Source organism: Puma concolor, chromosome B3 (genome assembly GCF_028749965.1).
Source record: "Puma concolor isolate L17-30 chromosome B3, mPumCon1.1.hap2, whole genome shotgun sequence".
In the NCBI taxonomy this organism is placed as follows: domain Eukaryota; kingdom Metazoa; phylum Chordata; class Mammalia; order Carnivora; family Felidae; genus Puma; species Puma concolor.
The window spans coordinates 63,578,388-63,586,016 of record NC_141672.1 but is presented as its reverse complement, the minus strand read 5'-3'; the positions used below and the strand labels follow the sequence as shown (position 1 = coordinate 63,586,016).

The window sequence follows — 7,629 nt, the reverse complement described above, 5'->3', positions numbered from 1 at the left end:
GTTGACTAAGCAGTTTTACTTGAAATTTATGCTATAAGTATACTCTTTCCCAGGGTCAAAACTATATGTCCAAAAGGATTCACCTCAGCCTTGTTTGATAAGAGAGAAGAAAGAAGGAAGGAAAGGAGAAAATCTAACTGTTAAACAGTTCCATACGGTGGAATTGCACATGGTTGTTTCCGTAACATGAATACCATGCAGTCATTAAAAAGGATGAAGGAGATCTGTGGGGGCTGATATGGAATGATCACCATGACATATTATATCAAAAAAGAAAACAAGAAGTGCAGCAGCATACACACACCGTTCCTTTACTGTAAATAATAGGTCCTGCTGTGCCCTAGTTTATTCACTTGGCAGGAACAGAACCAATAGAGGGCCAGAATCTCAGAGAATCTTTTAAAGCTCAAAATGGAGGTAGAAAAAAGGGAAAGTCCAGAGAACCAGGTGAGGGAACAGGAGGCATGTTGCAGGCAGAGTGGCCAGAATGGCAGTGTCTCCTCGGGTCTCCCCCTGCCTTGGCACTCCTGCTCAGAGAGCGGCCTTGGGCCATGACTGGTGCCGAGAGCTCCCTCAAGAGCTCCCTCGGGCTTGGGCCGTGACTGGGAGCAGAGGAGAGCTCCCCCTCCTACATGCCTGACGACCCCTGAGTTGGGTTTCTGGCCCTTGTAACATTTATCACAAACACTAGGGCTTCATATTCTGTTGATTTTCATCTTAAAAAGGATAATGAACTTTTATAATTTCACCACAAATTCAAGGAATAAAAACTAAAGATATTGGTAGAGTCGCAAATGCACACGTGAGAAGGAGGAAACCAGGAACTGCCTGGCCCTCGTTGCTGGGCCTCGGCGTTCTCCTGCTGAATAGAAACAATCTCGTAAAGCACCCACATCAAACAAGGCCATTCTGTGACTCTGATGAAGTGAGACAAAGAACACAAGACCTTCTCCTTCTCATAATCTTGTTTAACTATAGATAGAAACAAGGCCAGTCTGCAGACAACAAAAATACTAAACCTGCCCCCTACTGCTAATATGACTAACTGCTGCTGCTTTATCAATTACATCTTTGGCCTTGTTTCATACCTCCTGTCTTATAAATAAGATTAATTAAGATACACAATCATAGAATTGCCCCCACTTCCTGACACTTCTTTGAACCCTACCAAAAACTCCTTATATGATACAATTCTCTAAGTCCTTTTTTTTTTTCCCAACGTTTATTTATTTTTTTGGGACAGAGAGAGACAGAGCATGAATGGGGGAGGGGCAGAGAGAGAGGGAGACACAGAATCGGAAACAGGCTCCAGGCTCTGAGCCATCAGCCCAGAGCCCGACGCGGGGCTCGAACTCACAGACCGTGAGATCGTGACCTGGCTGAAGTCGGACGCTTAACCGACTGCGCCACCCAGGCGCCCCACTAAGTCCTTTTTTTAAAGTTTATTTTGAGAGGCGGGGTGGGAGGGGGGGGTAGGGCACAGAGCAAAGGAGAGAGACAGAATCCCAAGCAGGATCCCTGCTGTCATCACAGAGCCCAACATGGGTTCGAACTCCCGATTCCTGACATCATGACCTGAGCTGAAACCAGAGTCAGATGCTTAAACTGACTGAACCACCCAGGCGCCCCTGTAAGTCCTTTTTTTAAACACCTTCTTTCTCAGACACCCACAGTTCCCTCTGATATGTGTTCTCTCTCACTGCAATGAGCAAGAGGCCCACCTTGTTCAGTTATAGGTATGTTCCTGGTGGTCTTTAGCTAGAGGGCTAAAGACATGGAACATTTAAGACAGTTTTTTTTGTTGTTGTTGAAGGGTTTTTCATTAGATTTAACCTAAAGATCCTTAAGTATATTTTGGATAGTCTTCTGGGAGCTCCCAGTGTGTAATTATAGTTGTAATACTGGTAAAACAAACTGTAGGCTTTGATTTTCAATTACATGTTATAGAAGAATCATAAAAGACAAGACAAAATGAAAGCATGATTCATGAAAGACATTTGTACTGCAATCTAAGTTAGAGAGCGCTCTGCTTTCAAAACCAGAAAATAATGTTAATATTTCTACTGCGTTAACCAGGGACTCCTAAAAATGTAAAAGCTGTAATACTAATGCATTTTGATTAAAACCTGAAGGTGGCAGTAAATTCCTAGAAAACTTAGGAACTTAGTTTAGAATTTGTATTTTTTCTTCTAATTATTCAAAATTGCATAGTGAGACTGCAGTTGCATTTAATTCTGTGTACTAATTAAGGGATCTTCAGGAAGAAGATGAAGATCTAAACAAGGATTATATTGTTATTACTGTTTACTGACTGAAAAGAAGTCACCATGTAAAAGGCTTAGGAACATTGCAACGGATTATATGCTTTAGAGTTACTATAGAAACAAAGTATGTAATTAAACAAAAGGAAACATCAGAACTTTAATACAAGCCAAAGTGCTCTGAAAGGATGTGGCATTAAACAGTTTATATTTGCCTATGAAGTTTATAACCTTGTTGGTAACCTTTTGCCCCACACTTTCCCAATTTTATCCTCAACATTCTTAAAATAGAATTTTGTACAGTTGTGTTTTTACCCACTGATCTACTTAAATCAATAGACTCTCTAGACTTATTAATCAGGAATGGCCTAACTAATAATTTAATATAGAGGATTTGTAAATAGCAAATTAATTAATATTCATATTGGGAAATAAATTACTTTATTGATCTTTTGTGTAAAGATCTAGAACTAGATTGTTTCATAGTTTCTTCTCTTGAGGATAAATACGGTCTCCGGTGCATTGAGTTATATCCAAAGTTATAGTGAGGTTTTAGTGACCTCAGTTCATAGATAGGCACAAGATTTGAAAATGGGGAACTATAAAATTTTTATAATCTTTCTAGGAAAAAGTTAGCCAAGTACTGTGTATATCATTGTGTAAATACACACAAAAAAGTAGTTAATTTTGTTGAGCAAGATATTTGGTGTTTGGTGTTGGTATTTTAAATATCTTCCTATGACTATGCTAATATATGAATAACTATCAGTTTAGAAAGTACTAAAATGAATGATTGAAATTTTCAAGATGTTATTTCATTCTTCCATATAATTTCATTTAACTTTATTTTAAGGCTGTACTATAGTAATAAACTACTCTTAATTTTGATAAATGCAAATTTAATTTTCATAAATCCAAGAATTTGTCTTTATTCTTCCTTATGATAATCTCTCTTAGGCAGTTAGAAATTTTACATAAAGACTGAGAGAGGATAGTTATGAGTTTATTTGTTTTGACCAGGGAAAAATATGAAGTTAGAAGCACCGACACACAGCATATACTTATTCCAGAAATACTACACCTGTTCATAATAAAAATGTCCAAAACAGTGTAACAGTTATTCCCAACAATTATATATGCTGCTGAATCAAGCACTATTCTCAACAATTATAAATGACTAGTCCATTTCATCTTCAAATATCGTTTAGATTTGTTTGTAATACTTGAAAACTTGTAGTAAAAACAAAACAGAACAAAATTGTAGATTCTATATGAGTTAGAGCTATTTTAACTTGTGGTGCTTTAATTCAATTTTTTTAGTTGTAGAATATAGTAGTAAATATAAATAACTATAAATAAATCCCTGTGTGTGATCACCATCTTAAAAATATGTACCAATGAAGTCTGCATTATTTTGTAATTGTTGACTAGTGGTGGTTAATACTGGCTGCCAGCAGAGGGCGCTTTGAGGTTTATCTGTTAGAATTCCAGCAGGAGCCTAGACTATTTGTCTTCAAACTGTTTTCCTAAGAGTGAAGACATTTCTAACATTTCTTTAGTCTCTTATGATTTACTGTCTAATTTTACAACCCCGTAGATCGTGTGGCAAGGGATGAGAAGGCTAGCTAAAAATTCCAGCAGCAGTTCCCTGCTGACTGCATGAGCAGTGTAAGAGATGGTCCTGTGGTGTGAAATTTGAGGGAGGCAGGAAACTCCTGGCTTTTTTTCTCCCAGCCCCCTTTCACACTCCATCACCACTGTCAGTAGTTCTCCCCTAGAGATCTGTATGGAGCCCAGAAATAAAAGGTAGGTTTTTTGTTTGTTTGTTTTTTAATGTTTATTTTTGAGACAGAGACAGAGCATGGACAGGGGAGGGGCAGAGAGAGAGGGAGACACAGAATCTGAAGCAGGCTCCAGGCTCTGAGCTGTCAGCACAGAGCCCGACGCAGGGCTCGAACCCACAAACCGCGAGATCATGACCTGAGCTGAAGTCCGACGCTTAACCGACTGAGCCACCCAGGTGCCCCGATAAAAGGTGGTTTTAAAACAGTCAATAAGAAAATGAACACCAGATGGAAAGGAGGGAGCCCAAAGGGGAATCAGTGCTGCAATAGCCTTCTGGATGACCAAGGGCAGTGGTTTCCATACTTTTTGACACGGTTACATGTCCTAAAACATTCATGTGTGCTTACACACACATATACAAACATGCATCTAAAACAAAACTATCTTGAAACAGTATTTACCCTTCTAATGTATGAAAGAGATACATATATAATATTTGTTGCCTTTTTTTTTCTTTTTAAAGTAAGTTCCACGCCCAATATGGGGCTTGAACTCAGGACCCTATGATCAAGAGATGCATGCTCCATCTACCAACTGAGCCATCCAGGAGTCCTGAGATATATATAATTTTTAAATACTCAAATGAAATATAGAAAATAAATTCTAATGGATTTTTCCAGGAAACTGACAGACTTGATTTGGAAATGTCTGTGGAGGAACAAAAGGTTAAGTATAGTCAAATGCTTCCAAAGAAGAAATGGAATTAAAATTGAGCAGGATAGAGACAACAGAGATGAAGAAAAGAGAAGGTGTAGATTAAAGTGGGGTATGGCAATAGAATGAAGAAAAGCTCAGAAAACAAGCTACCGTATTATTTTTTAAAATTGTCACGTTTATTTTTTCAGATCTGTTTTTTTATATACATAATTTATTGTCAAGTTAGCTAACATATAGTGATACGGTGTGGTCTTGGCTTCAGGAGTAGATTCCTGTGATTCATCACATAAGACACCTAGTGCTCATCCCAACAAGTGCCCTCCTCAATGCCCATCACCCATTTTCCCCTCTTCCCCCTCCTTCCCCCTTTCCACCCTCAGGTTGTTCTCTGTATTTAAAAGTCTCTTACAGGGCGCCTGGGTGGCTCAGTTGGTTGAGTTTCCAATTTAGGCTCAGGTCATGATCCTGCGGTTCATGGGTTCAAGCCTCACGTCGGGCTCTGTGCTGACAGCTCAGAGCCTGGAGCCTGCTTTAAATTCTGTGCCTCCCTCTCTCTCTGCCCCTCCACCACTTGCACTCTGTCTTTCTCTATCAAAAATAAATAAACAATAAAAAAGAAAGATCTAAAAAAAGTCTCTTATGGTTTGCCTCCCTCTTTGTTTGTAACTTAATATATTTTTTTCTTTCCCTTCCCCCTTGGTCTTCTGTTAAGTTTCTCAACTTCCACATATGAGTGAAAATATATCTGTCTTTCTCTGACTGACTGATTTCACTTAGCATAATACCCTCCAGTTCCATCCACATCGTTGCAGATGGCAAGATTTCATTCTTTTTCATTGCTGAGTAGTAGTCCATTGTATGTATATACCACATCTTCTTTATCCATTCATCAGTTGGTGGACATTTGGGCTCTTTCCATGATTTAAGGCACTGTATTATTGAGTCCCACACAAAAACAAATAAAGAGAGAACTCTGTGATGTTAGAGAAGGTTTCCCGTAACTTGCTTAGTGTAGGTGGCCAGAAAAACCATTTTTTTAAAAAATTTTTTTAATGTTTATTTATTTTTGAGACAGAGAGAGACAGAGCATGAACGGGGGAGGGTCAGAGAGAGAGAGGGAGACACAGAATCTGAAACAGGCTCCAGGCTCTGAGCTGTCAGCACAGAGCCCGACGCGGGGCTTGAACTCACGAACTGCGAGATCATGACCTGAGCTGAAGTCGGACGCTTAACCGACTGAGCCACCCAGGCGCCCCCAGAAAAACCATTTTTATGTAAAAATAACTAAGGGGTGCCTGGGTGATTCAGTTGGTTAAGCACCAACTTCAGCTCAGATCATGATCTTACAGCTTATGAGTTCGAGCTCCACATTGGGGCTGTGCTGACAGCTCAGAGCCTGGAGCCTGCTTCAGATTCCGTGTCTCTTTCTCTACCCTGCTCCTGCTCTGTCTCTCTCTCTCAAAAATGAGTAAACAAAATAAATAACTAAAAAGTATTAAGGCCAATTCCCATACAAAGTTATTATAATAAAAAGAGAAAGAGAAGTACACTACTGTTCCTATGCCAGAAAGACATGCCCACAATACAGATCAGAACTGTCATCTATTGTGCTTGCTTTGGCAGCATATATACTAAAATTGGAATGATACAGATATTAGCATGGTCCCTGCTCAAGGATGGCACGCACGTTTGCAAGCATTCCATATTTAAACACAAAAATCCTGTGATCTACTATTTCAAAATGACGAAAGATATTAAAATGTTACAAGACCTGAGAAAACAAAACACAGTAGTAGTCCACCCCTATTCATGGTTTCGCTGTCTGTGGTTTCTGTTATCTGTGGTCACGAAGCAGATGGTCCTCCTTCCGGCATATCATCAGAGGTCAGTAGTCTCCTAACACTGTGTCACAGCACCTACACCATCCCCTCACTTCATCTCATCATGTAGGCATTTCGTCATCTCACATCATCATCATCATTGCCATAAGAGTGAGTACAGTCCGATATTTTGAGAGAGAGACCACATTCACACAACTTTAATTACAGTAGATTGTTATAATTGTTCTCTTTTATTATTGCTGTTAATCTCTTGTGCCTAATTTATAAACTTTATCATAGGTATGTGTGTATAGAAAAAATATAGTGTATGTAGGGTTTGGTACTATCTGTGGTTCCAGGCATCCACTGGGCACCTTGGAACAGATTCCCCACAGATAAGGGGTGTCTACTATATATCATAATTAGAAAAACTCAGAAATGAGGTGACAACTCAGCAAGGAATAAACAATAAAAAAAATTAATTTCAAAAGTGAAGACTGAATTAGAAGGAACACAAGACTGAACAAACCCATTACATATTGCCTTGGAAGAAACAGAAGGTGGAGGAAAATTAAAAAACAACAACAAAAAAAATCAATCAAGTATGAGATTGAAGGGAGTCAAGAGGAAGGAACAAATATTGAGGATGGACAAAGAAGATTAGTTACATGTATTATGGCATCCTTGAAGAAGAAAGCCAAAGTAAAGGAACAGAACAAATACTAAATACTATAATTAAGAAAATTTTCCTGAAAAAAACCAAACATTTGGATTTCACACTGAAAGCATAACTGAGAATATTGAATCAGAAGGACCAGCGACAAGACATAGTCTAGTAAAATCACTGAACGTAAAGGAAAAGGAACAAATTGGGGCATATCTAGGAAAAAAGAGCAGGTGACTTATAAGGAAAAGAAAATTAGGTTACCATTGTCAACAAGCAAGAACTCAGGGAACATTATTCCAGTGAACCCTGCCTAAGGAATCTACTTGAGAATGAGCTTCACACATTTGAAATGACCAGAAGGACATCAAAATAAGGACTG

At 38.9% G+C, this 7,629-nt stretch overlaps 1 non-coding gene across 1 annotated transcript; it reads left to right on the top strand.

The window, feature by feature from the left end:
- The first annotated feature begins 6,370 nt into the window (after positions 1–6,370).
- LOC112856572 (U6 spliceosomal RNA) lies at positions 6,371–6,473 on the top strand. Its single transcript, XR_003223140.1, has one exon. It is a non-coding gene; the product is annotated as a U6 spliceosomal RNA (small nuclear RNA).
- Positions 6,474–7,629: the final 1,156 nt, after the last annotated feature.